Consider the following 12,038-nt stretch of genomic DNA (forward strand, 5'->3'; position numbering starts at 1 on the left):
GGAGTGTTCCTCTTTCTCCGCACCCTCTCCAACACCTGCTGTCTCCTGAATTTTTTAATCTTAGCCATTCTGACTGGTGTAAGATGAAATCTTAGGGGTTGTTTTGATTTGCATTTCCCTAATGACTAATGAAGTGGAGCATTTTTTAAGATGCTTCTCCGCCATCCGAAGTTCTTCAGGTGAGAATTCTTTGTTTAACTCTGTACCCCATTTTTTAATAGGGTTGTTCGGTTTTCTGGAGTCTAACTTCTTGAGTTCTTTATATATATTGGATATTAGCCCTCTATCTGATGTAGGATTGGTGAAGATCTTTTCCCAATTTGTTGGTTGCCGATCTGTCCTCTTGATGGTGTCCTTTGCCTTACAGAAACTCTGTAACCTTATGAGGTCCCATTTGTCAATTCTTGCTCTTAGAGCATACGCTATTGGTGTTCTGTTCAGAAACTTTCTCCCTGTACCGATGTCCTCAAGGGTCTTCCCCAGTTTCTTTTTCTATTAGCTTCAGAGTGTCTGGCTTTATGTGGAGGTCCTTGATCCATTTGGATTTGAGCTTAGTACAAGGAGACAAGGATGGATCAATTCGCATTCTTCTGCATGCTGACCTCCAGTTGAACCAGCACCATTTGTTGAAAAGGCTATCTTTTTTCCATTGGATGTTTTCAGCCTCTTTGTCGAGGATCAAGTGGCCATAGGTGTGTGGGTTCATTTCTGGATCTTCAATCCTGTTCCATTGATCCTCCTGCCTGTCACTGTACCAATACCATGCAGTTTTTAACACTATTGCTCTGTAGTATTGCTTGAGGTCAGGGATACTGATTCCCCCAGATTTTTCTTTTGTTGCTGAGAATAGTTTTAGCTATCCTGGGTTTTTTGTTGTTCCAGATGAATTTGATAATTGCTCTTTCTAACTCTGTGAAGAATTGAGTTGGGATTTTGATGGGTTATTGCATTGAATCTGTATAGTGCTTTAGGCAAAATGGCCATTTTTAACTATATTGATTCTACCGATCCATGAGCATGGGAGGTTTTCCCATTTTTTGAGGTCTTCTTCCATTTCCTTCTTCAGAGTCTTGAAGTTCTTGCCATACAGATCTTTCGCATGTTTGGTAAGAGTCACCCCAAGATACTTTATACTGTTTGTGGCTATTGTGAAGGGGGTCATTTCCCTAATTTCTTTCTCAGCCTGCTTATCCTTTGAGTATAGGAAGGCCACTGATTTGCTTGAGTTGATTTTGTAACCTGCCACTTTGCTGAAGTTGTTTATCAGCTGTAGGAGCTCTCTAGTGGAGTTCTTTGGGTCACTTAGGTAGACGATCATGTCGTCTGCAAATAATGATAGTTTGACTTCCTCCTTTCCAATTTGTATCCCTTTGACCTCCTTATGTTGTCGAATTGCCCGAGCTAGTACCTCAAGTACAATATTGAAAAGATAAGGAGAAAGGGGGCAGCCTTGTCTTGGTCCCTGATTTCAGTGGGAATTGCTTCAAGTTTCTCTCCGTTTAGTTTGATGCTGGCTACCGGTTTGCTGTATATTGCTTTTACTATGTTTAGGTATGGGCCACAAAAATCATTCTTATGCTAACTAAAACATCAATAATAAAAAAGTCATTGTATACTGGAATACTAACAAATTCAATTTTAAAATATACAATGTTTTCTAAGGTGCAAGACAGCATTTTACTTTATATCTTTGGTAATACTATAGAATCCTTGCCTTATAATTGTTCTAAATGCTGTAAAAACCTTGCTCAGATGAGTTTTATGTGATAGGGCATTTATATGAAAATTAACGGTTTTATAGTTTGTGCCAGTGAATGTGAAATATTCCATAGCGTTGCCTCAACTTTTCTTAAAGCATTATTTTCCAAAGCCTATAAAAAGGTCAGTTTATTCTTTCTTGGGGTAGAGGTATATGCACTTAATCCTAGTATTCAGGGTGTCAGCAGCAAGGCGATCTCTGTGGGTTTGAGGTCAGACTGGTCTACAGAGTGAAACATGAATCAAAAAAAAAAAAAAAATAGAGCCAGTTTATCTTGACAGTAAAAGAGTTAAAATAAGGTTTTATCTTAAAAGTAAAAGGGTTTCCCTAATTTTATGCATAGTCTGCAATGATAACCTAAATAGTATCTTCACTCTTTCAGTTCAATTAACGGTTTATAAAGTATATAAAGCTCAATAACTTGAGATCAACTGAAACCTATTGTCTCAGTCACAATGGGAAAAATACTCTACTCTTGTATTTGTTGTGGGATAGGAGAAACAATGTGGCAGCAATATAGCAATCTGCATAATAATGTAATCCTTCCTCAATATAGTAGTAGACATTCACATGTCCAGGTTGTTCTCACACACTCTTTTTATCTTCTTTTCCCTGGATTAAGCACCTAGAATTATTTTAATCATTATTTATGTGTACCTGGTTTTTAAATGGCTTTCTTTTCTTTTTATAAAACGTTATTTTTTACTGGTGTGGTGTGGTATGTGTGTGTGTGTGTGTGTGTGTGTGTGTGCGCGCGCGCGCACGCGCGCGTGCCATCACCTGGGCATATGTGTGTTATAGCATGTGTTTTGTGGAAGCATTAAAGAACCAACTTTGAGTGTGGTTGCTGCCTTTCATTATGGGCCTGGGTATTGAACTTGGGTCATCAAACATGCACAGAAATCACACTTAACAGCTGAACCACCTTGGAGGCTTAGTTCTTTTCTTTCCTTTCTCAAAAAAAATACTCAGTTTTTCTTCACTGATCCTTCAAAACTATAATTACAAGACATTAGTCAATGCAAAATGCATCAGCCTCATTTATAGTATGAGCAGTCATTATGGAAAATGGCCACTTATTTTGTTCCATTGGTGATCATTCTGTTTTATTTCTGGCCTTTTCTCACATTTGTGGTACTATTGTAAATCACTGTCTTAAGATGCCAGCCTTCTCTTCAAATTTGGTGTTATTTAGTTCTATAATTTAGGTACTGATTCATCCATCTAGTAAGCACAGGTAATTGCCTACTCTGTTCTTGGCCTCTACTCTAAACTTGACAGTATGGTAGAGAACAAAATAAAATATGGCACCAGAATACAGTTTTCTGAATTAATAGCCTAAATCCCTTAATAATAGTTGTATAAGCCGTCAACATCAGTGATATCAGGGAGAAGAATCTGGAACAGCAGTGTCTTATACAACCAGCACAGTATTTTAAAGGTCAAGAAGCTTTGTTGAGAAGGGTGTGCCTTTCCTGGCCTGGAGCTTACTGTAAAATTTAACATTTACTGAAAAAAAAAAAAAAAAAAACAAAGTATCATTCCCCTATCAAGAAAAAATACAGTTACCCTTTGTCAGTACAATAACACAAATATTCACATTCAATTCCTACAGTAGGAAATGCTATACATAGATAGACTCTATACTTCAGATAAACAGCAAATTAATAAAATTAAACTATAGGCTAGAAGTGATACTAAAGGATTAGTGGTTCTAAGTTAAAATATTGGCAAAATATGTTTCCATCACTATTTGCAGGAGGAAGTAATGTCAAATAAAGTGTCTAGAACAAGTTGCAAGTATGTGTGAATCTCAATGAAGACTGACTGACATATACGGTATGTGACAACTGTGCTAAGTGACTTTTGACCACAGTCTCTTCATCTATACAACAAAGATACCATTGCCTGCACTGAAATCATTAAAATGTTGCTGGGACTATGTAAATGTGATGAAGTCCACTGAGGCTTTTGGAAAACAAAAGGTAGTGTGGCTGCCCACCAGATCTACACAGATAGTAAGCCCTGGAAGCTGAAGACATCACACACTGTAGTTGTAGGACACAGAATTCAAACTGGAACTAAGATATAGCTTCTTTCCTGAGAGCTACCTTTCAAAGTGGTGGAAGGCGCTTCTCAGGCTGTTGGGAGAGAAAAGGCATCAATGATGTTGCCTAACTAGAAACCTTGCGTGCTAGAGTGCTGACCTTCCAAACAAGAAGAACCCATTGGTAAAATAATACTTGCATTACTGGCGTGGGGTGCCAACCATTTTCTGACTAAATTTGAAACTCACACCACATGAGGGAATTCACATCTAGTATTGTAAGTCTGACAAAGAGCCCATAGTTAGGGAAGTCACAGTCCCTAAGAGGATGTTATTACTATTGTTTTCTTGTCAAACTGCTTTCTAAATATTTATGTTTATGTCAATATATTAGTGTTACTTTCAGCTTTGGCAAGAAAAGCTTTTTGCACTGGGAAGCAGTTAAGGAACCAACTCATAACTGGTTAGTATTGAGAATAAGTGACTGTTGAATGTTCAACTCTACATAGAACATCTACATTAACCACTCTATGGCTCACAAAGCATCGTGGAAAGAATGAGTAAATACTACTGAAATCAAGAGCAATTCTGTGGAAATACACAAAATGTTCTTTTAAAACAATACAAGGTCTACTAGAGTCGTGATCTGCTTGCAATATATACTGGTGCAAGAATGGCACAGATCTTATGGAACCAACTACTGTCTGATTTAAGGCCTACTCCATGAGATGGAACCCAAGCCCAATGCTGTGAAAGTGGCCAAGAACATGAGACTAGATAGGTTTCATACCTAGAAAAAAAAACATAACAACATTATTCTGCTAAAGCAAGACAGCAATAAATTGACTCCTGATGACATGTCACTATACCCCCATAGATCAGAGCATTACTGGGCTCTCATGAGAGAATCTGCTTATTGCAGTAGATAGGAACTAACAGAGAAAGCAACAACTGGACAATTTATGGAAAGTGAGAGACTTTGGAGTAGTCAGTCTTAAATGGGAAGTCTTCATCAAGATTCAGAGACCTGTGGAGTAGAGGAAGAAGCAAAAAGCCAGTAAGAGCTAGAGGTAGTGATACTGTTTTCCAGACACAGCAGGACTGATGCACATATGAACTCACACACTGGGGTTAACATGCATAAGACATGCATAAGTTCAAGCCATATGGGGTCCCAGAACTGAGAGGAGGAAGCACACACAGGCTCTTACCCCTAACCAAGAAACCACTAGTTTTGATTCCCACTGATAAAGGAAAAATCAATTTTCTCCAATGGAATTTCACTGGGCTTTAATTAAACTTCAGGCCAGACCTGAAACAAAGTTTTCTTTGTTTTGGCATATTTTTTTGTCTTACTGGTCTTTTACTTGTCAATTTGATTTTTGTTTTTTGTGGAATTTTATTATGTGTGTGTTTCCTATTTTTATTGTTTGATGTTTTTTTTTTTTTTTAAAGAGAAGTAGAGTAGATAGGGAGATGGGGAGAATTTAAGATGAATTGGGGGAAAACATGAGCAAAATATAGTGTATGAAACATTTTCAATAAAAAACAAATTCTAAAGCATATAATGCAAGTCCCACAAATATATTCATCTTGTATAATTACGTATCAGCAGCATTGTAGATTTGTGGGCTCTATGTTCTCTTCTTCGTTTATAAGCTATCAGATAGCACAGTACTGGACATCAGGAATTACATCCTAATTACATGGTATTAGTGCTGGTGCTGGTGCCCAAAGTTAGTTCCTATCCCTTACTCTCACAGTCCACAAGATACAGAACTACAGGTGAGTATGGCAAAACCGTTCAGTGTGTGAGTGAGCTTGTTGCTAAGCCTGAGGACTTGAATTCCATCTCCCAGACCTACATGGTAGAAGGAGAGAACTGATTCCTAAAAATTACTCTCTGATCTCCGCAAACACTGTGGTACATACTCAACCCATACATGAACAAATAAACTTTTTGCAAATAGAATTAGCATACTAGAACAAGAAGCAGGGATTTTAAAATTTCGTGTTTTTTTTAAGTTGCCAAAGACTTAAAAGAATGCAAAGAATCTTCACTGCAAAGAGTCATCCAACTTTTAGTGAGAATAGTTGGCTGCATAGAAGTTTAACATATCCTGCTCCAGTAGTCTCTCTTTCCTTCTGTGGCAGCTTTGAAAATTAACAGGCTGCAATCACAGCAAAGGGAGACCTGGGTCAAAAGGCTAAGTAAGAATGGGATTGGACCATTTCCAAAGCCTCATTCCTAGGGGAACATGGTTATGTGACAGTTCCCTGGATTCTTGGGGCTCATAGGCCAGGCATTCTAGCTTAAGCAGCAAGTTCCAGATTCTACCATGAGAAAAAAGGCCTCTGAAAAGAGGGATGTGACATTGTTTGGGCCTCCACATTTGCATGAGCTCACACATACACACCGGTGTACACCCATACACTCATGTGCATTGCCTCACATGGACACACACAAATGGGAGCTTGTGGGCTCTCTCTCTCTCTCTCTCTCTCTTCCTTTCTCTCTCTCATTCTCTCTCTCTCTCTCTCTCTCTCTCTCTCTCTCTCTCTCTCTCTCTCTCTCTCTCTCACACACACACACACACACACACACTAAGGTTTACAAATAACTATTTTAAATCTGTGACCACAGTCTTCAAATTCATACATAATGCTCCATGGAAATGCACCATTTCTCTAGGACATTCAGTTCACTATGGCCTCTGTTTCAATCTTTGTCTCCTTTTGCCTAACCTCACATATCTTCTCCTTTACCTCTACTTCAATTGACATTGGCTCGTGTTTTGTTTTGAAAGTATGTGTCATTAAAGGAAGCTTCACCTTCTTCTACCAAATCTTGCAATCCTGTCTAGAGGTGTACCCACATTTATCACGACTTTCTCTTAAAAGTGGCTCAGTCGATATCCTTTTAACGTGCCAGTTGTTCAACCTGTACTTTGTGGATTGTGCCTCTTGCCTCTCAAGGGCCTTGCTTTTCGATTGCTTACTCTCTGTCTCTTGTATCATTCTTTCTGTATCTGTATAATAATGTCCATTAAGCAGAAAATATCTATTACTCCTACTGGAGAAAAGTTTAGGTCTAGGTCCCCCACCAGGGACTGTTCTGATCCTTGGACTCTTTTTTTCCTTTCCCTAACAGAACTTTCCAATTGCCTCTAAATGCAGTCTTCTCATGGTTGTCTCCTCATTTCTACCCGGCTCAACTCTTTTCTGACTTCCACCTTGACCACTCCATGGGGATTGTTCATGCTTTCCCCAGCATCATTCGTTTATTTCCATGTATTTAACGCCTCCGCGACACTTCTTTCTTCTTTAAACATTATCCTCTTGGTTTCTGTGTGGGTCATCTTGAGCTTCTATAAAAAATATTGGATGCTGGTTGGCTTAGTCAATAGGAATTGACTTCTTAGTTATGGAGGATGGGAAGTTACAGATCAAAGGATGACAAGGCTCAGTTTTTGGTGAGGGTCCTTTTCCTGAATTGGAGCTAGATGGCTGCTTAGCCACCATGCCCTTATGTGCAGAGTGGTGGGCAGAGCATGCTCAAAGGCCTTCAAATACCAAAACTATTACCTTGTTTGAGAAACTGTAAAATTGTGTGTGCTTGGTGAAAAGTACATAATTGAAAGTGCAAACGAAGAGAATGTCAAAATAGGAAGGGTCTCATAAGACCCTGTCTCTCCTTGTCTTCTTATAAGGGCAACAACCCTTTCAGATTCGAGCTCCAGTCTTATAACCTCATGTTACTTTATTTACCTCTTAACTCCCCGTTTTCAAATGTAATCACATGGCGTATTAGAGCTTATATGCATTACCTTCCCATTTCTACAACAAAATACTTTAGATAATCTATGAAGAGAGAGGGTTTATTTTGTCTCCTAGTTTTCAGAGATTCTAGTCCAAGATTTGGATAAACTCATGCTTTTGGGTCTGTGACAACGGAGCACATCATAGAAGGAGTGCATGGTGGACTGAAGTTGCTTAGCTCTTGATGGAGAGGAAGCAAAAGAAAATAGTCATGTAGAGTGTGGGATCTAAAGTGCCCTTTGAGAGCATGACCTAAAGGCTCAGTGTTACTCTATTAGACCCACCTCTTAATGCTCCATTACTTCCTGGTAGTGCTATAGAGAGAGTAATACATTTTTAATACATGGGCCTCTGAGGAACACTAAGATTCACATTATAATAGAACTTCTACATATTGATTGGGGAGGTGGGGACAAAATTTAGTCTGTAAAGTCTTCTGAGACTCTAATGTCTTCTGATTTTTTCCTACCATAGCCTCGTATTTCTTTTAATATTTTTTGCTCTTTCCTTTTCTCAGAATCATCCAGTTGTTTTAATTTATTTAATTATAAGGTGATATGTATTTTTAGGTAAGTTTATACATTGATAAGCATTTTCATTCTTGGGTAGGATCTCTCTTTATTTTCAAATTTACTCTTCTCTCCTATGTTACATCCTGACTGCCGTTGCCTTTCCTCCTCCTTCTCCTCCCAGTTCCTTCCTCCACCACCACAGCCTTACTTTACGGCTCTCTCCCTATGGTGAACTGTAAATGCTGTAACTGCTCATTTTCAATACCTGCTCTTCCCTTACTACATATTCTCTTTAGGTTGATTATCAGTTTACAGATTCAAACACCATCTCATATTAATGATTATCATATTTCCATTCATATCCAGAGTGGTAACTGTGAAAATGTGTATATGTGTGATATAACATGTGTCTGAACATCTGCTTGAGATTATGATACTAATACTAATATCAAACAACTTGAAAATGAGACACCTATTTTTCTCTGCTACTTTTACTTCCTATTCACAATCTTCTCCATTCCACTAAATAGTGCCAATGCAATCTTGTGTTTGATAACCAGAAACATGGGTTATACTGTTCCCTTGCTTTGCTCCCTTAATATCTCCTTCAAAGTTTAAACTGATACACCAACCAATCATTCCAATTAGTTTGTGAAAAAAATAAGTGAAATCTGCCTCTGACCTCTACTGTGATCAATGATCACAGTACCTGGTTCTTGCCATCACAGCTTGTCTTCTTGCTTTTACTATTGCTTTCTTCTAACAGAATGAGGGTGGTGGTGGTGGTGGTGGTGGTGGTGGTGTGTGTACATGTGTGTGTGTGAGTGTGTTGATTCAGTAATGTAGCTTTCCTACTTAGGCTTATTCAGTTGATTCCTGTCACACCTGAGATAAAACAAAATCCTGTGCTGTGACATAGAAAGCCGCTGAATGAAAAGACCCCGTCTTATTTCGGCATTCTCCTCCTTTGTCCTCCACATTACATACTCTCTCCAGGTATATTTGCATTTGTTCACTTTCCCAAAGAGGGAAACCTTTTTTTTTTTTTTTTTTTTTTTTGACTTTCTCCTTCTTTTTTTTTTTTTTTTTTTTTTTTTGTCTTTTTTTTTTATTTGATATAATTTATTTACATTTCAAATGATTTCCCCTTTTCTAGCCCCCCCCACTCCCCGAAAGTCCCGTAAGCCCCCTTCTCTTCCCCTGTCCTCCCTCCCACCCCTTCCCAGTTCCCCGTTCTGGTTTTGCCAAATACTGTTTCACTGAGTCTTTCCAGAACCAGGGACCACTCCTGCTTTCTTCTTGTATCTCATTTGATGTGTGGATTATGTTTTGGGTATTCCAGTTTTCTAGGTTAATAACCACTTATTAGTGAGTGCATACCATGATTCACCTTTTGAGTCTGGGTTACCTCACTTAGTATGATGTTCTCTAGCTCCATCCATTTGCCTAAGAATTTCATGAATTCATTGTTTCTAATGGCTGAATAGTACTCCATTGTGTAGATATACCACATTTTTTGTATCCACTCTTCTGTTGAGGGATACCTGGGTTCTTTCCAGCATCTGGCAATTATAAATAGGGCTGCTATGAACATAGTAGAGCATGTATCCTTATTACATGGTGGGGAATCCTCTGGGTATATGCCCAGGAGTGGTATAGCAGGATCTTCTGGAAGTGAGGTGCCCAGTTTTCGGAGGAACCGCCAGACTGCTTTCCAGAGTGGTTGTACCAATTTGCAACCCCACCAGCAGTGGAGGAGTGTTCCTCTTTCTCCGCACCCTCTCCAACACCTGCTGTCTCCTGAATTTTGGGAAACCTTTTTAGTAGTTCAACGGCTTTGTATGTACTGCCCTGTCAATATAAAAAGCTAACCTGTTGATTTTTCTCCAGTCAAATTTATTAGGTCTCAGCATATAGAATTTCTCTCCAAAAGGCTATTTTGTACTAAGAAATAATTTCCTCTATTCCCACCTTGTATGACTTTCTATCTCATTGCCTTAATTGTTCCCTTCATTAACATTTACAACTACTTATGTTAGTGCGTTTTACATCATTTAATGTCAATATTCCTTGCTAAACCACAAGGACCTCATTTACTTCTGATCCCACAGGCCCTTGTCTTACTCCTTATATACAGCAAAACGACAATAAATATGTTGAGCAGAATATTTAAACACCAGACATGACAGAGTTCTTCATTAGATTTTTGAAAAATAGGCAAACACAATCCATCAAGACTGGAAAAAAAACCATAATCTCTAAAGCCAGATTCAGCCTTGTGAAGAAGAAATATTTCCCTCTTGACCCTTCCTATCCTTAAGGTGACTTAGCCTTTCTCTGTTTAGTTGAGAATCTTTTATATGTTGGCCAAGGTCCTTAGCCTGGAGTAATATAAAGGGCAGAAGTGTTTCAAATTTTAAACAATAATTATTAGTATATATTAATGTATGCATTTCTAGGAAAAATCTACATCATTCATCATTTTCAAAGGGATTCATGACCCAGAATAGGTCAAGATTCACTTATTGGAGGCTTCTTTCCTGGGAGTTAGGCTAGCCAGCAGTTTCCCTAATTAAAATGAAACTAGAAAAATGTTGGGGCTGTGCCTTGCCCTAAATAACTCCAAGATGTGTTTAAAAAAAGTATTATCCTGGGAAACTCCAATTTTAAAGCTGCATTTTGCTTCATCTTAAGTGCAAATGGAGAAGCAGGATAATTCTGTACCTTATTGTCCATGTGGACACCTTTCTATGTGCGAGGCACAAACTAATAAGTAACTTTATCTGAGTATCTGGGGCTACAGGCAGACACTATTGTGCCCAGGTGGCACTAACCTATTTTATACAGTCAATTAAAAATTGAGAACATTTACATTTTTAAAATATAGACATTTGGATTATTCTGGGGGTAAAAAATTAAGCAGAAATCTGGCCTTAGTAGACCAGTGTTCTCTTGTGGAAATAATTCTCTGGAATTAATGAGTTATTGACTGCTTTATGTGGGCTGGTGATAGCTAATTCAGTTAGTCCATAAGCAGCATCTTTTACCCATTGCTGCTGTGTACTCAATAGAGGAAGCATATCTCTTCTAAGCCAGAATAACTTCTGGGCTTACTAACTACATGAACCATGTCTAACAGCAGGTGGCAGTAGTAAGCTGCTCATTGGAGTAGGAAAGATAACTGTGCTTCACCAACAATCCTCATTCAAAGACCATTCTTTTCCTCTGAAATACTCACCTCTGAAAATGCAATATTGCTATATTTTAGTCGATACATATTTTGACAAAATGAATTATACCAAAGATTTGGTGCTAGTAGCGATGTAAACAGAAATATGTAATGTATGAGTAAAAAAGTCTTGCTACCAGGGGAACATTCTTCAATTTAAGAGCTAAAACTCAACCAGGTGTAGTGGTGAACACCTTTTTTGATCTTAGCACTTGGGAGGCAGAGAAAATTGGATCTCTGTAAGTTTGAGGCCAGCTTGATCTACATAATGAGTTCCAGGACAGTCAGAGCTATATAGTGAGGCCCGGTCTCTGGGGGGGTGGGGGGAGGGGAATACCTAGAACATAGGTGTAGGTCTTTGTGGCTTCAGACTAGGCTTAGATGTGGCATCTAAAGCACAAAAAAGGACAAAAGTAAGCTAAATGGGACCTCAAAACTTAAATTGATCTTGCTACAAAGGGCAACATCAAGGAAAGGAAGAGACAATCTGTAGAATTGGAAGTTAATTTCCAATCACATATTCTATAAGAAATGTTAGAGGATATTTAAATAGTTCTTATAAATAAACCCATTAAGAATAAAATAGAGACATGAAAGAGAGACAAACAGACAGACAGACAGACACAGAGTCATAGAGACAGAGAATAAATATAGAGGGAAAAGAGATGGACA

Source organism: Apodemus sylvaticus, chromosome X (assembly GCF_947179515.1).
Source record: "Apodemus sylvaticus chromosome X, mApoSyl1.1, whole genome shotgun sequence".
Lineage (NCBI taxonomy): Eukaryota > Metazoa > Chordata > Mammalia > Rodentia > Muridae > Apodemus > Apodemus sylvaticus.